Source organism: Trichomycterus rosablanca, chromosome 7 (genome assembly GCF_030014385.1).
Source record: "Trichomycterus rosablanca isolate fTriRos1 chromosome 7, fTriRos1.hap1, whole genome shotgun sequence".
Taxonomy (NCBI): domain Eukaryota; kingdom Metazoa; phylum Chordata; class Actinopteri; order Siluriformes; family Trichomycteridae; genus Trichomycterus; species Trichomycterus rosablanca.
Genome location: NC_085994.1, coordinates 19,942,808 through 19,963,141, shown reverse-complemented (window position 1 = coordinate 19,963,141; position 20,334 = coordinate 19,942,808). Strand labels below are relative to the sequence as shown.

The window sequence follows — 20,334 nt, the reverse complement described above, 5'->3', positions numbered from 1 at the left end:
GTCAGTAATTGTAGAACTACAAAGTGCTCCTTTGTGGTAAGGGGAGCTTATAAAATGGACATTGAGTGTAGAAACAAGGTAATTTTAATGTTATGGTTGATCAGTGTATATCACACTACATGAATATTGGAGTTCTGACTAAAGTTTCTAATCCAAAAACCAAACTATTAACAGAGAAGGTTTTGGAGCAACACACTATTATATAATCTCATCCATCATTCATAACTCTTTGGGTTGTGGGTTGGGGCTCTCTAAGGTAAGCTGTGACACAAAAACACTTTATTCGAAAGGAAAGCAAATGAAATAAAACAAAGAGAGAACGATTGGAAGGAGGGGGGTGAAATCAGTTGAAATGTAGGACGACGAATGTAAAATATCTTCTAGATTTTTATATATTTATATAGGATACATTTTGATAAACATTCATCATCCTACATTTCAAATCTGAGCCATAAATAGTGGATTTATTTACTCGCCGATACAACAGTGACTCCCCCTGCCTGGTCGACGTGCCTCCTAACTTTATCCTGGTTAAAGTGGGCCCAGCTTCTACTGGGTGGACCACTGGGTGCAATGCAGTTACAGACCCCAGACAGGACTCCACTCCATCATGGGGCCTTGGTCATCTTCCACCACCCATGACACCCATGCCAATCATGTCTGTATGTAGATGACCAACCGTCCTATAGCACTGCCGGGGATTCGAACCCTGGATCCCAGTGACAGTGGGCAAGTGCCGTCTACTTAGAAATTGTTGATGTAAAAATAACATGTAATTAGTGGAACAGTGAATCACTGATTTTACAGAACAGTCAGGACTGCACGTCTTGTTCTCAGAGTGCTCTGTTCTCTGTTTGTAGCATGTAGAGACCGGAAGCGCAGTGCATGGCAGAGCCCAGGATTTTGTCACCATTCTGGCATAGTAGCAGATGGTGGTAGTTCTTGAGAGGGGGTCGGAAGTGTGCCAGTACTCACATTACACACTCCTGCTGCCCATATGCTTGCCCTCCTGATGCTCCCCAGGCAAATATCCACTCCACAAAACAGCAAGACCAGGGCAGGACTGTACTCTCTCCTATAGACATACATACAGCATACATGCCAGTACAAAACCATTCCTACATGTACTCACACACCCACACACACTCACTCACACACGCACACTGTAGTGACAGCAATTTGTAGGTTACAAGACTAATCTAATTAGCAGTAATAAAGCATTGGCTTGTATACAAGATGTCTGTGCTTCTTTTTTGCTTAGATTGAATGACACTGTGGAAGGAAAAAAGGAGAGGAATGACAGGAACAACCCACTCAAAATCCAATTAGCTAAGAATTCAGGGAATACTAATCATTTTCTGTTCAGGGTGATCATATTCCCAAAGTGCTTGTTAATATGTTTAGAATGATCATGGACAGATTGTATAAGTAATTTAAAAGCTAACAAAAGTAGCTAAATCATTTTTAGATGATTAGGCTAACTGCTTAATGTTTAAAAAAGATGTCCAGCAAGCTCTTAGGCATACAGTATTTCTTGGTATTTAGTTACTCATATATACTATATATATATATACTGTAAATATATACACCGATCAGCCAGAACATTAAAACCACCTCCTTGATTCTAAACACATTGTACATTTTATCAGCTCCACTTACCATATAAAAGCACTTTGAAGTTCTACAATTACTGACTGTAGTCCATCTGTTTCTCTGCATACTTTGTTTGCCCCCTTTCATGCTGTTCTTTAATGGTCAGGACTCTCCCAGGACCCCCACAGAGTAGGTATTATTTAGGTAGTGGGTCATTCTAAGCACTGCAGGGACACTGACATGGTGGTGGTGTGTTAGTGTGTGTTGTGCTGGTATGAGTGGATAAGACTCAGCAGCGCTGATGGAGTTTTTAAACACCTCACTGTCACTGCTGGACTGAGAATAGTCCACCAACCAAAAATATATCCAGCCAACAGCTCCCCATGGGCAGCGTACTGTGACCACTGATGAAGGTCTAGAAAATGACCAACAACAGCAATAGATGAGCGTTTGTCTCTAACAAGGTGGACCAACTAGGTAGGAGTGTCTAATAGAGTGGACAGTGATTGGACATGGTATTTAAAAACTACAGCAGTGCTGCTGTGTCTGATCCACTCATATCAGCATAACACACACTAACACACCACCACCATGACAGTGTCAGTGCAGTGCTGAGAATCATCCACCACCTGAATAATACCTGCTCTGTGGGGGTCCTGACCATTAAAGAACAGGGTGAAAGCAGGGTAAAAAAGTATGCAGAGAAACAGATGGACTACAGTCAGTAATTGTAAAACTTCAAAGTGCTTCTATATCGTAAGTGGAGCTGATAAAATGGACAGTGAGTGTAGAAACAAGGAGGTGGTTTTAATGTTATGGCTGATCGGTGTATACAGTATATACTGTTTATATACACATCAGTTTGCAATATAATTAGAATAACAAGGGTTTAATTCTCAATGTGCTATAGCCAACAGTAACTGTGAGTCTCATTTATATAGATGTTGCCTAGTTTCAGAAGTGTGTAAAATCTACAGTACATTACCAGTAGAAATGTTTGTGGCAGGGTGGTGGATAGGTTATGACTAAATGGTGTAAAAACACCTCTCTGTAAATAAAGTCCCTTCAGGAGGGCTGTAACTGAATCAAAATACTCTCTTTCTTCTATGGCACACCTTTCAGTTACCAGAGATTTAGTGTAATTAGGTACCTGCGCTACCAGCTAACAAAGCACATGCTGTAATTTCCTGTATTTAGCCGGGTGGCTGGCTTTTTAACTGCAGAATTGAAAGCTTGTGTTTTTATCCATGCTTTAATTATGAATCTCTGGGGAAGGACACAGCTTTAATAAACCATGAGTATGCCTGAGCACAAAAAGCAGCCAGCGGTGAGACCGGGGCAGGATGCTTATTTTGAATCCCAATGTAGCGATTAGCTATGGTATAGCCGGATCTGACACGGTCATCCCTGTTAGATGGAAAACACCTTTGCTAGTCAAGGCCAGTCGAAGTGCAAGTGTGAACGCTGGACACAATGCTCTCTTTGTCTCCCTGGTTAACTATGTTGTTTTTCTTAGTGCCCTTTGCCTGTAGTGAATAGCTGAAGTCAGGTCTCTGATGGGCAAAACACTGCTGCTATTTGATCTGTGTTTAAAATCTCATGCCCTCTCTGCTGATTAGACACTGGCACTTTTAGAGACACGCTGACCATTGCATCCGTCCCTGCAGTCAGCTCTTAAATCCGAGAGCTGCTGTCTAACACACCAGGTGGGACTTGGTATTCTGAGTAGCTTTACTGTATAGATTAGTGTTGCTTTATAGGGGACTGTTTAATAAAAATATATCCAGACTGGTGCCACATGCAATAATCATTTGTGTAATTATTTGGCATTCCTGTAGTTGCTTTTTCATTGTAGCTGTCTTGTAATTTAATATTAAGGTTTGTTGGGTTCTTTCATTTTTCACCTATGAGCAAAATTAACATTGAGCAATTTTAACGTGCAATATACTGTATGAAGGTTTAATGATTGCATTTCTTGCAGTAATTCATTTGAAAACGTGACTGTTCATGCTCTCGGATTCTCTAATTATGCAAGCAATACCAGAATATGTGAACAGTGGTCAATTCTGAGTATAAATAATTACTTTGAGTTCAAGGAAAAGCACTGGATTGGCAGTTTTTGCAATATTGTGGACACTTGCAGTCACCAAAGTTTGTCACAAGAACAAGGAAACCAGGGAAATTAAGTTTAAACTCACTCACTCACTCACTTTCTTAATCGCTTATCTAATTAGGGTCACATACACACACACGCACACATACACACACCCATTCATCTATAGGGCAACTTAGTGTCTCCAATTAACCTGACAACTCACACAGACACGGGGAGACCATGCAAACTCTGCACAGAAAGGACCCGGACAGCCCCGTCTGGGGATCAAACCCAGGACCTTTTTGCTGTGAGATGACAGTGCTACCCACTGAGCCACCGTGCCGCCCTTAAGTTTAAACTGTGAGTCAGAAATATTGGAGTCTTAGGCTAGATGTATAAAGGTGAGAAGGCACAATACAAATTGTGCTTTAATGTGTCTGCACTTAAAATGCATCTGAAATTCAACTTATTAATACTGTAACTAATTATACAAAAAGCCCATTACCACTACTACATGGATTCTGCTAAATATGTATGATGCAAAGAAGCTGCAAATAGCTGTAAATAGTTCAACCATGCCCTCCTTCATAAATAAATAAATAAAAAATAAAAAAAATTAATTGAATTAATTAAATAAATTTAAAAAAATAATAATTAGACTATAGTAATTTTATAGATCTTTGTTCTTAATTGTGGTCCTATGAATCATGGATTTTCTATATATTTTTATATTGGGACAGTGCTGAATATTGAATTTAGACACTAAACTGCCTGTGTATGAGGCTCTGATAAAGGTTGCCAGATTTACAAACCTGATACATAAAGTAAGCAGTTTTAAAAGTTGATCACAAATACTTGGTAATATAAAATAAATAGTCTGTATTAGTAAAAGTTGCTGACTTTGTAAGCAGTTTTACAAGTTGATCACAAATACTTGTTAATAGTGGTGGGTGGTATGACGGTACATTTGGTATACCTTGCATGATTCCTCATACTGTATGGATTTTTCAAATACCGCCATACCATAGCACAGTTAATACAACAGCTGTCGCCTTCAGTAGGCAGCAAATCATATAATATTGTTGCTGCTGAAAGCGCTAATGTGCAGATTAGATACAGCTCAAGAGTTAGCCAGGTAGCGTTAGCATAACAGTGTTAACAGATGATAGAGGTTTTCTTGATATGGTGAAAAATAAACAAAAACAGATGGAGGATGAAGAGAGGATGACCAAATATGCACCGGAAGAACCTGCCAAAGAAATGAGGTGTGTCGGCAGTTTAGAACAGACTAAAACACTATTTACTGTATGGTTTGTCGAGCCACAGCTATTGCAAACAACGACATTATGAATGCAGTAACAATTCACATATGCAAGGACACCATTCCTCTATAGACAGTCAAGAAATAAACTTTCAGAGTAATAATTAAAACAGTAGATTCCAGGTTTGTCTTACAGGGTGAAAATACTTTTTAAAGTTGTACAGTGGAGTTTGCAAACATCGTTTTATTTGGTAAAGGGGAAGCTAAGGGTAATTGTACAATACTTAAATATTACATAAACTATAAAAAACTTACATTCAAGCATACAGTTTCCATCATATATTGAGCCATTTTGTGGGGCCAAGCAAAGCTTATAGTACTCAAAACCTTCATTATATACATGGTGAAATTAACACTTTTTAAATTCTATGTACTTATGACAGTAGAATAAGCCAAAGACATACAGTAGTGTTCAAAAAAATAGTAGTGATTTTAAAAAAGCAAATAAAGCACAAAATCATTATAATAACTTTTATTTCCATAAATGCAACAGCACTGGAAATACTACACTTTCAATTCTAAATCAAAACATTAACAACATTTAGCCAGTTTGTGTTAATCCCTTACAGAAAGTTAAGAAAAATTAATATTAGACTGTTCAAAAAAATAGCAGTGCCAGCATTTTTCTTAAAAAACTCAAAAAATTTATCTATAAACTGAAAAAAATGTTTGAGGTTTCACTTTACTTTAAATTACTGAACTAATATTTAGTGGCATAACAATTGTTTCCGAGATCTGTGTTGTATGGAGTTGACCAACTTCTGGCACCTCTGAACAGGTATTCCAGTCCAGGATGATTAGACTACATTCCACAGTTCTTCTGCAATTTTGGGTTTTGCCTCAAAAGAACGCATTTCAGATATCAGCCCACAAGTTCTCTATGGGATTGAAGTCAGGGGATTGGGCTGGCCACTCTATTACCTCAATCTTGTTTGTCTGTAACCAAGATGTTTTGGGTCATTGTCATGTTGAAACACCCATTTTAAGGACATTTCTTCTTCGACATAGGGCAACATGATCTCCTCAAGTATTCTGATATATTTAAATTGATCCATGATCCCTGGTATTCGATAAACAGACGTAACACCATGGTAAGAAAAACATCCTCATATCATCATTTTGTACCACCATGCTTTACTGTCTTCACAGTGAACTTTGGCTTGAATTCAGTGCTCAGGGGACGTCTGACATACTGTCTACGGCCACTAGACCCAAAAAGAACAATTTTGCTTTTACAAGTCCACAAAATGTTGAGCCATTTCTCTTTGGACCAGTTAATGTGTTCCTTGGCAAATGTTAACCCATTCAGGACGTCTTTTTCTTAACAACGGGACTTTGCAAGGAGTTCTTGCTGGTAAATTGGCTTCATTTAATCATCTTCTGTACTCACTGGTAACTTCAGATGTTCCTTGATCTTTCTGGAGGTGATCATTGGCTGAGTATTTGCCATTTTGGCTATTCTTTGATCCATTCAAACAGTAGTTCCACGCTTCCTTCTGCGTCTTTCAGGTTTTGATTTTCAAGATATTTGAGATAATTTTAGCTGAGCAGCCTATAATCTGCTGCACTTCTCTGTATGTTTTTTCCCTCTGCAATCAACTTTTTAATCAAAGTACGCTGTTCATCAGAACAATGTCTGGAACAACCCATTTTACCCAGTATTTCAGAAGGAAATGCACTATGACCAACCTGTGCAACATTTGCCACCCTCCTACCTTAAATAAGGGCCAAAATTGACACCCGTTCTTCTGCAGAATGAATGACTTCACCAACTGAACTCCTCACTGCTATTATTTTGAACAACCCCCTTTCAATCAATGCTTTGATTACTCAGAATGAACGGCATACATGTCCTAATTGTTGGGTTTGTTTTGTTTTCATTACTCTACTACACTTTCAAGTAAATTTTTTGCTATGTAGAAATATCACTTCTACTAAAAACAGTGATTTATCAGGTTAATGGTGTTGGACTGCTATTTTTTTGAACACCACTGTAAAAAGTCCCAGTCATACAAAAAAAAAAAAAAAAACATACCGTGATTTACCGTGAAATTGTCAGAATCTTAAAAAATACTGTGATACAGATTTTTGGTCATACCACCCAGCCCTACTTGGTAATATAAAATAAATGGTCCGTATTAATGAATATTGCTTACTATGTAAGCAGTTTTAAAAGTTGATCACAAACACTTGGTAATATAAAATAAATAGTCTGTATTAGTAAAACTTGATTACTTTGGGTAATAAATACTCCAATTTGCAGACATCAGAAAAACTCTGGTTGAGGTAAATAAGTATCACTATTTCATAGGACAAAACAAAACTTCTGGTTTTGGAAAGCAGTAAAACCAGATTAAAGAAAAAGTGTTTAGCAAATTAAAATAAGTTTTTTGCACTGTATTTACACTATTTGTAGGAGTAAATGAAGCACAGTTTCCACATTGCAAAACTATGATACATTATATATATAATACATGATACATAATATACATACAGGCCTTAATGGATGGGGTCACACACTACACAATCTACCATCAGGAGGAATCGCAGATGAGTCTGTCTGGTCTCCCAAACTACGTTTTGTCACGAAAACACACGCGAGAAGTGATGAGGGGTGTAATGATACCACGTCCAAAAATGCACATCAACAAGAAGCGAGCAGTTAAAGTTGTTTAAGCGCTGATGTGCATCTCAATCCGAGTGGATTGGGCTACATGACCAGCAGGGATTGTCTGTTCTGTAGTAAGTTGGAGGTAAATAAATATTTTTGCATTGCATTGTTGGTATTATGGTTTGGTTTGGCATAAACAATAAGATCACAAATACTGTAAAGCTTGTGTGTGTGTGCCGATGTACTCTGATAGAAACTATATTATACCCCTGTCCCACGTTTTTACAACTCCTCCCCTGGGTTTCCCCTCACCACGTATCTTGCGTTCTCATCGGCTGTAGTTTGACATAGCCGAACACATAGAAGAGTTGCTTCTGAGCGGCCAAATCGAGCGGCGACCAGTCAGCGAGCAAAAATCAGGGCAAAAATCATGTAGTGTGAGCTAGGCATTATTTGAAAAAGCTTTTATGTTTCCAAGTAACAAAGAATGCCAAGTAATAAAGCAGCATTACATTGTTAATTAGGTGCATTTGATAATTGAAAAGCTAAAATCTACCAAAGGCATGTTCAGTGTATCTCTATCGAGTTTCCACATTGCAAAACCATGATACATAGACTGTGTTCTGTAAGCCAAGCCTTATGTCTGAGCTCTAAATTCCAACATTTTGGCATTAACACCTGACTACATGCATGTAACTCCATTCTGACTTCTGCCCACAAGACTCACATGTTGACAGTTTCTTTAGATTCTGACATTGTCCTTCTGCAAATACTCTAACACTGTCCTTTCCTACTGCACCCACGCTGGCACCAGTGCCCACAGACCCTGACCTGATGGGAAAAAATATACTATACAAACATAATTCAGCATAACCTCTTCATACCATTTTACACAATATACAAGTCACTGTGTGAAAACATCCCACGACAGAGAGACAGAGGGACAGAGGGAGTATCACAACCTTTATGGTCACTCTTTCGACCCTGTGTTGGATTTAGAGGAAGTCAGAGTCTGACCACGGATTTTGGTTGGAGATACTTTAACTTTTTCTGCTACACTTGTGTTAATAATTGATAGGAATATTAATGAGGTGATGTTTATAATGGTATTTTTAGTCTGGCCCTTCTTTCTCCTGAGCCTGTGAGTGTGCATACATTACATTTGTGAGTGTTCCTTCCTAAATGTCATATTTGAATATGCAAGCATTCAGCATATAAAATGTGATTACAAAAAATAGTCTTTTATAAGTGTAAAAATATTTATTAATAATGATTGGATAAGGGACTGTAAGTCAACATACACCGATCAGCCATAACATTAAAACCACCTTCTTGTTTCTACACTCACTGCACATTTTATCAGCTCCACTTACCATATAGAAGCACTTTGTAGTTCTACAATTACAGACTGTAGTCCATCTGTTTCTCTGCATACTGTTTTAGCCTGCTTTCACCCTGTTCTTCAGTGGTCAGGACCCCCACAGGACCACCACAGAGCAGGTATTATTTAGGTGGTGGATCATTCTCAGCACTGCAGTGACAATGACATGGTGGTGGTGTGTTAGTGTGTGTTGTGCTGGTATGAGTGGATCAAACAAAGCAGCACTGCTGGATTTTTTCAAATACTGTGTCCACTCACTGTCCACTCTATTAGACACTCCTACCTAGTTGGTCCATCTTGTACATGTAAAGTCAGAGACGATCGCTCATCTATTGCTGCTGTTTGAGTTGGTCATCTTCTAGACCTTCATCAGTGGTCACAGAAGCTGCCCACAGGGTGCTGTTGGCTGGATGTTTTTGGTTGGTGGACTATTCTCAGTCCAGCAGGGACAGTGAGGTGTTTTAAAACTCCATCAGCACTGCTGTGTCTGATCCACTCATACCAGCACAACACACACTAACACACCACCACCATGTCAGTGTGCTCTGTGGTGGTCCTGTGGGGGTCCTGACCATTGAAGAACAACATGAAAGGGGGCTAACAAAGCATGCAGAGAAACAGATGGACTACAGCCAGTAATTGTAGAACTACAAAGTGCTCCTATATGGTAAGTGGAGCTGATAAAATGGACAGTGAGTGTTGAAACAAGGAGGTGGTCTTAATGTTATGGCTGATCGGTGTATATTTGGAATCTCTGATAAAATTGTTCTGATGAAATTGACTAGGACCTGGACCTGCCTGACTAAAATTCTTCAAATGAAGACAATTTAGGGATATTAGGGTCTTAGAAAATGTGCCATGTCTGAAAGTCTCTCTTTTATTTTTGCATAATTTGAAGGGAAGCTTGGATTTAAGACAATTGTAATTCCCCTGGTGATTGATGTTAGCAATAGTGTGCCACGTTTCCTCCTGAGGTAGCATGAGGCGACAGGATTAGACATGATTACCGCTGTGTTAAACACATAATTAATGTATATGGGCCACCATCATAAGCTGACAGTGCAATGGTGCTGAGCTCCTTAAATTTGGTTTATTCTCGTCTAAGCATGCCTACTTAAGACGACAGGACATGATTTGGCAAACAGCCTGCGGAAATACCTCAGACGTAGGCTGATTATTTACTGTATAGTGCCAAATGACAGATTTTGTGGAGTACTAAATAGAAAGGCATAGTTTTTCTTAATTGCAAAATGGAGCATTATGTGAGTATTAATTAGAAACAGTCATGTTTTAAGATGTGTTAATTACTGAAAAGACTTTGTAATGCCATCTGCTAGACAAAATTGTATAATTTTTATTATGATATTTATGAGAATAGCCAAAAGAAAACTAAAATAATTATGTCATTGTGTTTATTTAACAGGTGGAAATATTTTCAGGGTACCTTTCTACTGATAAATCATGCACCTCCTAATTTTGAAGCCAAATGTCTCACAGTCATTGGTCCAGTTTTGAACTATTTGTATTTATTAAACAGTAACAGTTTAAACTGTTACTAATACTGTATTTTATTATGCCCAAGAAATTATTTCAAATGGCCTAGAAATCATTTTTATCCTCACTTAAAATGCCAAGATTGCTTCACATACATGAGTATGTAATGCCAAGTTCACACTACATGACTTTCATGTTGTTCAGATCACTGTACAGTTCACACTACACAACTGGATCTCTTGCAATCGGGAATCTTTTAAGTTGTTGCGGATTTCACAATGGATGGGGTAACACACTACACCATCTACCATCAGGAGGAATCTCAGATGAGTCAGTCTGGTCTCCCAAGCTACGTTTTGTCATGAAAACACATGCAAAAAGTGATGAGGGGTGTAATGATACCATGTCCAACAATGCACATCAACAATAAGCGAGCAATCAAAGTTGTTTGTGCGCTGATGTGCAGCGTAAAAGCAAGTAGGAAAAATAAATAAATCTCAGTGGATTGGGCTACACGACCAGCAGGGATTGTCTGTTCTGTAGTGAGTTGGAGGTAAATAAATATTTTTTGCAATGCATTATTTTGGCATAAACGATAAGATCACAAATACTGTAAAGCTTGTGTGTGTGCCGATGTATTCTGATAGAAACTATATTATGCCCCTGTCCCATATAGAAGCACTTTGTAGTTCTACAATTACTGGCTGTAGTCCATCTGTTTCTCTGCATACTGTTTTAGCCTGCACTTACCCTGTTCTTCAATGGTCAGGAACACCACAGAGTAGGTATTATCTGGGTGTTGGATCATTCTCAGCACTGCAGTGACACTGACATGGTGGTGGTGTGTTACTCTGTGTTGTGCTGGTATGAGTGGATCAGACACAGCAGCGCTGCTGAAGTTTTTTTAACTACCGTGTCCACTCATTGTCCACTCTATTAGACAATCCTACCTAGTTGGTCCACCTTGTAGATGTAAAGTCAGAGACGATCGCTCATCTATTGCTGCTGTTTGAGTTTGTCATCTTCTAGACCTTCATCAGTGGTCACAGGACGCTGCCCACAAGGTGCTTTTGGCACAAATACTGTAAAGCTTGTGTGTGTGCCGATGTATTCTGATAGAAACTATATTATGCCCTTGTTCTAAGTTTTTACAACTCCTCCCCCGGGTTTCCCCCACCCCGTTTCTTGCTTTCTCATTCGCACTCGCTGCCACTCGCAGCCTGCTCGCAACACATGATACATGATTTTACATGATTCGCCGACAGGTCCAGATATTTAACATGCTAGATACATGCTGCTCGTTGAGTCGCTCGGATCGAGTTGTTGAACAGTTCACACATAGCGTTTGAGAGCTGAGTTTCGATCCCAGAGCGAACGCCGAGTTGCTTCTGAGCTGCCAAATCAAGCGGCGACCAGTCGTCGAGCAAAATCAGGGTGTAGTGTACACAAAAATCGAGTAGTGTGAACTAGGCATTATTTGAAAAAGCTTTTATGTTTCCAAAAAACAAAGAATGCAAAGTAATAAAGCAGCATTACATTGTTAATTAGGTGCATTTGATCATTCAAAAGCTAAAATCTACCAAAGGCATGTTCAGTGTATGTCTATCAGAGATGTTCACAAGTCACAAAATACAAGTCCGAGTCAAGTCACGAGTCTTCAGGCTAGAGTCCGAGTCAAGTCACAAGTCTTTAGGCTAGAGTCCGAATCAAGTCACGAGTCTTTAGACTAGAGTCTGAGTCAAGTCACGAGTCTTTAGACTAGAGTCCGAGTCAAGTCACGAGTCTTTAGGCTAGAGTCCGAGTCAAGTCACGAGTCTTTAGGCTACAGTCCGAATCAAGTCACGAGTCTTTAGACTAGAGTCCGAGTCAAGTCACGAGTCTTTAGGCTAGAGTCCGATTCAAGTCACGAGTCTTTAGACTAGAGTCTGAGTCAAGTCACGAGTCAATATAATATACACAAAACATATATTGGAAATGTAGCGTAGAAATAAACAAATAATATGTAAGTTCAGATAAAAAGCAACAACAGATTAGCGACTGTGTTTTGCCGTTTTACTTAGTGCCTTTACTTTCCTAAGTACCAGTTAAAAGCTTAAACTGATACCTTTTGTTTTCATTGTACAACAAAAGCGCCCGATAAATTACGGCACAGCAGCCAAAATCCCAAACACAGCAAAAAAAATCCATAACCACTGTTTACCTTAGCTTATGTTCTTCCAGATGCTATTAAATGTATAACCGTGTGTTGTCTTATTGGAAATATAATTCGTTAGTTTGTAAATGTGTGCTTTTAATTAAAAACCTTAAACTTTTCCCGGTTGTGAAGTAAAACACGAACTTATTAGGAAGCCAATCAAGCGTTTCATTGACACATCATCTGTGTGACACTGCAAACTAAATACATGCAAATGACAGCATTTCTTACTAAAAATTAAAATCAAAAGGTCTGATTGGTTCAGAAAGCGGTCTTTCAACCATTAGCACCAATTCTGTAGGAGAGTTTCATTCACACCAGCTGTTCCTTTGAAGTGCACTATGTAGGGTATTCCACCATTTTAAGTGAGATTTAAATCCAAAGGAGGGAGTCAGGAGCGAAGCTGGAACATTTACCCATTGCGTGTGTTGCGGGTTAAGACAGCCGGAGCGTTATTAGAGAGCGGAAATGACACGATCAGAATGATTATATATATATATATATACAGTGTATCACAAAAGTGAGTACACCCCTCACATTTCTGCAAATATTTTATTATATCTTTTCATGGGACAACACTATAAAAATAAAACTTGGATATAACTTAGAGTAGTCAGTGTACAACTTGTATAGCAGTGTAGATTTACTGTCTTCTGAAAATAACTCAACACACAGCCATTAATGTCTAAATGGCTGGCAACATAAGTGAGTACACCCCAACAGTGAACATGTCCAAATTGTGCCCAAAGTGTCAATATTTTGTGTGACCACCATTATTATCCAGCACTGCCTTAACCCTCCTGGGCATGGAATTCACCAGAGCTGCACAGGTTGCTACTGGAATCCTCTTCCACTCCTCCATGATGACATCACGGAGCTGGTGGATGTTAGACACCTTGAACTCCTCCACCTTCCACTTGAGGATGCGCCACAGGTGCTCAATTGGGTTTAGTCCATCACCTTTACCTTCAGCTTCCTCAGCAAGGCAGTTGTCATCTTGGAGGTTGTGTTTGGGGTCGTTATCCTGTTGGAAAACTGCCATGAGGCCCAGTTTTCGAAGGGAGGGGATCATGCTCTGTTTCAGAATGTCACAGTACATGTTGGAATTCATGTTTCCCTCAATGAACTGCAGCTCCCCAGTGCCAGCAACACTCATGCAGCCCAAGACCATGATGCTACCACCACCATGCTTGACTGTAGGCAAGATACAGTTGTCTTGGTACTTCTCACCAGGGCGCCGCCACACATGCTGGACACCATCTGAGCCAAACAAGTTTATCTTGGTCTCGTCAGACCACAGGGCATTCCAGTAATCCATGTTCTTGGACTGCTTGTCTTCAGCAAACTGTTTGCGGGCTTTCTTGTGCGTCAGCTTCCTTCTGGGATGACGACCATGCAGACCGAGTTGATGCAGTGTGCGGCGTATGGTCTGAGCACTGACAGGCTGACCTCCCACGTCTTCAACCTCTGCAGCAATGTTGGCAGCACTCATGTGTCTATTTTTTAAAGCCAACCTCTGGATATGACGCCGAACACGTGGACTCAACTTCTTTGGTCGACCCTGGCGAAGCCTGTTCCGAGTGGAACCTGTCCTGGAAAACCGCTGTATGATCTTGGCCACCATGCTGTAGCTCAGTTTCAGGGTGTTAGCAATCTTCTTATAGCCCAGGCCATCTTTGTGGAGAGCAACAATTCTATTTCTCACATCCTCAGAGAGTTCTTTGCCATGAGGTGCCATGTTGAATATCCAGTGGCCAGTATGAGAGAATTGTACCCAAAACACCAAATTTAACAGCCCTGCTCCCCATTTACACCTGGGACCTTGACACATGACACCAGGGAGGGACAACAACACATTTGGGCACAATTTGGACATGTTCACTGTGGGGTGTACTCACTTATGCTGCCAGCTATTTAGACATTAATGGCTGTGTGTTGAGTTATTTTCAGAAGACAGTAAATCTACACTGACTACTCTAAGTTATATCCAAGTTTCATGTCTATAGTGTTGTCCCATGAAAAGATATAATTAAATATTTGCAGAAATGTGAGGGGTGTACTCACTTTTGTGATACACTGTATATATATAATTGTCACATGTAACTGTTAACACATGCTGACTTTGTTGTCTACAAGTCATTTTTTGCGAGTCACAAGTCGAGTCATTTGAAACGAGTCGAGTCTGAAGTCGCTGTGTGTGTTGCAGACTTGAGTCCCCATCTCTGATCTCTATCACTTCAAATGCCACTAAATGAGCGTATCTAGTAATTAAGAACAAAAACACGAGTCTTTAGGCTAGAGTCTGAGTCAAGTCACGAGTCTTTAGGCTAGAGTCTGAGTCAAGTCACGTCACGTCAAAATAATATACACAAAACATATATTGGAAATGTAGCGTAGAAATAAACAAATAATATGTAAGTTCAGATAAAAAAACAACAACAGATTAGCAACTGTATTTTGCCGTTTTACTTAGTGCCTTTACTTTCCTAGGTACCAGTTAAAAGCTTAAAATGATACGTTTTGTTTTCATTGTACAACAAAAGCGCCTGATAATTTACGGCACAGCAGCCAAAATCCCCCAAAATCCTGCTTTTTTTTTGTCATTCCTACTCCTCCTTTGTTAGCACCCACCTGTGCGTTTCACACTCACCATACGGCTTCAGAACACAATCAGCCGCCACAGGCAATAAATCATTGAATACTCTTTTATTGTGAAACACAATGACTACTATGAGCGGAATATGTGGCATGTGGGGCTCAGCTGAAGGCCAAAGTTAAATCGTTTTAGATCTATTTTTGAATAGAGATTGAATGAACTACTGCTAAATATTTCATAAGAGAAAAGAGGCCAGGTCATGGTGAGGGACAACAAAAAGGGCAAATTATTGAACTCACGGAGGGAGATGGATACATGAGACCATAACAGGAAGGAGTGGTAAGACCTGTCCTTGAGGACTAGGATGGGGTTGTGCATAGAGAGGAGGGGGTAGTGATGCTATCAGGGTTTGTGTATCTTATTTCTGCTGAACTAGAAATGACAAAGGTTAAATCAGTGCATTTCATCTATTACATCAAATACCTTATATTCAGCCGTGTTGGGTAATGGGCAACTTTACTGACAATATAGAAATATTAGATATTTGACTGTGGTTTGTACCATGTTACAGCTACCTCAGCACTGGATGTGGTCAGTTCAGTTACTAACGTGGCTGTCGATGCAACCAATTATGTCAAAGAAACATCTGTGGTGCCAAATCAAGCAAGTGATCCAACCCCTCAGTTGATGAGTACACTTGACTCTGTAGTAACCAGTGGAGTTTTTCAAGTAACAACCACAGTCACACCAACAAGAGACTCAGCTATATCAACAATGAATTTAGCCTTCCAACCAACCCAAGTTTCAGCTACAACCACTGAAGTACAAAGTTCAAATCCAGTTTCTCCTTCTGGTGAGACTTCTGGAACGGTTTCAGCAACTGATACCGCTACTGCAGTTCTAAATAGAATTTCTCCTTCAGCTGGGACAGTCACCTTGACAATAGATGCTGTTGCTTCAGAAAATGATGTGCTCACTCTGCCAGATGATTTGATTGCATCAGCAACGGACACTGCTACTCTAGCAACTATTACTGCTTCTTTGGGAACTGACGCGCTTACTCAAACTAACAGCGAGGCAAATAATGAGGTTGTTTCAGTGCCTGGTGGGGTCACCCTTGTAAGTCAAGTTGTCCCTTTATTGACAGACACAACGACATTGGTCTCTAATGATAGAATTCAAGGATCTGCTATTGATGCAGAGGTTCCTGTTACCAGTACACTTTCAGATACTCCTAATACAGTAACTCCAATTAATACACCTGTAATTCCAGCACCTGCATTTCTTCCTGAGGCAGCTTCTCCTGATCTTTTACCCCCTAAGGCACCTCCATCTGAAACGTCTTTAACCAAAAGTCCTTCTGAGAAAGCTCCTGATGTCCTGCTCAGTAAAGCACCTGCATCTGAAGACCCTCCTCCCAAAGAACCTGCTTTTGCACCTGAAGTTCCTATACCAGAAGTGCCGCCTTCTGAAATTCCTGGGCTTGAAGTTCCTTTGCTGAAAGCTGCTGAACCTGTAGATCCAACAACTAAAGGTCCTACACCTGAAACACCTTCTACTGTTGCTTCCTCAAAGGCTTCCTTACCTGTACCTTCTTTGGAAGCTTCCCAAAAGACAGTTGAATTGCCTTCTACTAAAGCTCTGGCCCCCAAAGAACCTACTCCTTCTACAGCTGCTTCTAGTCCTGTTCCTCCAGTTCCTGGGGCCAACAGTGACAAAAGTGAAAAGCAACCCACTAGTGAAAAAGAGGAATCAGCACCTGACAAATCAGGAGATGGTGGCAAAAATAACGAAATGCCAGGTACTCTCACTTAATAGAGTTACTTTCACCCCAAGCTTAAGATTTGGTAAAATATCTGGTAGAATATCTTTGATTGCTGTCAACAAGGTTAGCATTAATACCAACCTTATTTAATAAAACTAAAAACCCAGAAATCGTTGTGTTGTCTGTGCTATGCTAATCTCTTTGGTGCACGCAGAATATGCAAAAACTGCCAAGGACAGTAAAAAGCTGAAAGTGGAAGAGAGCAAGAAGGGCAAAGAGGAAAAAAAAGAGAAGAAAAAGCATAAAGAAAAAGACTATGAAAAGAAAAGCCATGAGAAAAAAGGTATCCGAAACTCCAGTGTAGAATCTGTAGCTGTGTAGGTGTAGCATGTGTGTTTTATAACCTAGCTGACCCAGGTTAACCCTGTTACACAAAAATTTCAAACCCTGTCCACATAGTGATACAGTAACTGGCGAGATGGAATACCTGGCTCAGACGTAGAGCACAGTTGCAAGATAGATGTTTGTGGATCATTTGGGATCTACTTTTTTTTTATTTTTGCTATTACTTTAAAAAAGTGGTAATAATCATAAGAACAAATGACATATTTAAATGACTAAGACACAAACAATTGTACCCTAAATGTATTTATTAAAGGCATTAAATGATATTTAAAATGACCTAAACATCATGTGATACCCTGTATTTCAACATTTCCTGTATAACTGCTTATTATATGAACACAAGGACCTTGCTACAGTATCTCAATTGCATTAACAACTATCCTCTAATTTGGCTACTCCAAAACGTTTATTCTTCAAAGCCACTATGTTTTTGAATACTTTAGAGGTTTTAGATAACATTCTTATGTAAAATTGTCCTTTCAGACAGTGAAGCAACCCCAAAAACTGATGCTTCCACCACCATACTTCACAATGCTGCAACAACTGCAGTGGTTTTCTCTGTAGTATTTTTTTCATTAACATTTTTATTCCATGTTTAATGAACAAAAGTTAACTGAAGTACATTGTAAAGATTTTTGTAGGTATTTGTTTTCAGCTAAGCACAATGTGCTATTTAGTGTAATGATATTAGGGCTAGACTGGACAAGGAGGGCGGACACACACGCAGAGACGTTTACACTATGTATTTTAAACAAGACAGGGTTGAAAACAAGACACATTAACAAAGGACCTATGCTAAACGCTAAGCTAAATGCTAATGCTAATACTAAAGCTAATCTAAACACAGGAAACATGAACCTAACTAAACCTAAACCCTAAGCTAAGCTAACATAAATCCTAAGCTAAACAAGAACTAGACTTAAACAGAAGACTGAAAAAGGCATGAACATTAACAAACAGACAGGAGCTAACAGGACAAACAAAACAAACAAAACAAGGCAGGCAGACAGACAGACAGACAGGCAGGCAGGCAGACAGACAGACAGACAGACAGACAGACAGACAGACAGACAGACAGACAGACAGACAGACAGACAGACAGACCAACATGTCAGAGTCAAATAGCCTCCAACCATGTTCCCCAAGCTGCCTTCTTAAATCCCCTGGTGCAGCTGTGGGTAGTTTGCCGGAGACCAATCAAAAAAGGGGCGTTGGCTTGAGTCTGAGAGTGCTCCCGGAGAGAGGGGCATGCCACCTACACACAGAACATGCTCCGGGAGCACAGAGGGACTGAATCCATGACATTTGGCAGGATCTTTGAAAAACACTTGAAGAAAGAATACCAACATTAATGCATTTCCTACATGTGCAGACAGTCAGCTGAATGCTGAATAGACAGGTCTTTAGAAATGAGCCATCTTTAGCTCGGTGCCGTTATGACTGTGACATTGCCCATGTTGGCAGATCTTTCTTGAGAATAGCAGACTTTGGCCCAGATGAAGACCAGACCACAATGTTGTAGTAATAAATGTAGAAATTCGTGTAAATTCCAAATGGTTCACAATTTTGTTTGTTATTTGCAGCTGCATTTAGCAAGATTACAATTTATTATACCCTTGTATTAAAGCTTCTTTGCTGTAAAGTTTGTGTTAGCTTTTATAGTAGCAAAGTTGTTTTGAATGTTATAGCAATGCCTGTGTACTAAATAAGTCAGAATGACAGTTATTAGATGAAAGTAAATTTAATGACAGTTGATTTCATTCCAAAGTCAGTCAAAGGCTTTTGATTCCTGGGGGGCCGAGAACTCAGCTGACAAGAATAGCATATGTCAAATTTGAAGGTAAGACGATACTTCAAGATGAATTTGATAATGTGCCATGTCATATTTTTGAGTAGTTGGTATTAAAACTGTGGAAAAATAACCTAATACATCACATTGCATTGTTCATCTCTATTCCTTTCTTTTTTATCTCTGTTTCGTCTTTGTGCCTGCATGCTCTGGCTTGTTTTGTCCCTTTGATAAGGTGAGCAGATTGATATATTGCACTTGCAAACAAACGTAAGGATTTTCTGCAGCTGTACAATCAAACTGTTACATTTCACCTTTAAACAGTTTACGCTGACTGTCTTGATAAATATGGCAGACTGTTTGTGAAACATTGGTCTGTGCCTTTGTTTGGTCCCTTCGCCAATCTAGAGTGTAATTGAGCATCTATATTTCATTAGCTGCTGTTGCTCCATGCCACAGCTCAGTGGACTGCACCACAGCAGGTCCCCATGTTGCCAGCATCTTTAAAACATTAAATTAATTATTCATTGTTCCCATGCAGCAACACAGTAAAGATGTGGAAATGATGGATTACTAAATCAGCTTTCAACAAAAGCCCTGAAATTTAGGTTTTGCTCTAAAAGTATTGAACGTTTTCATTAAAATGCAATTACATGTCTGGAAGTGAGTGTATTGTGAGTAAAAATGCAATCATGTAGTCATTAAAACAGACGCAGAGGGCAGTTTATTAGGTACAGCTACTAGGTATTGGACTGCACTTGTAAGCCATTTCATCTGGATTCTCTACCATCTTAGTGGTATTGCAACTTTTTCTGACAAAGCCTTTCTACTAATCTAATACATTTCTTTCTCCACCCCACCCTCAATAAAAAATAATAAGAAAACCTGCTTCCCAAAACAGTTATTTGAGTACATTTCACTCTAAACAACAACAAAAAAATTTTAAAGGTTAAAGTTTAAGCTGATTTTTGTATTTTTAAATATAATTGCGCATCCTTGACTCGAATTAAACAGTTGTTTTTAGGCCGCTCAGGTGGCGCAGTGGTAAAAACACACGCTGGAACCAGAGCTGGGATCTCGAATACATCGT

At 39.5% G+C, this 20,334-nt stretch overlaps 1 protein-coding gene across 1 annotated transcript in view; it reads left to right on the top strand.

Moving 5' to 3' along the window:
* The window catches only part of ntng2a (netrin g2a), a 121,048-nt gene that overhangs the window by 87,005 nt on the left and 13,709 nt on the right, over positions 1-20,334 (top strand). The window lies entirely within an intron of this gene.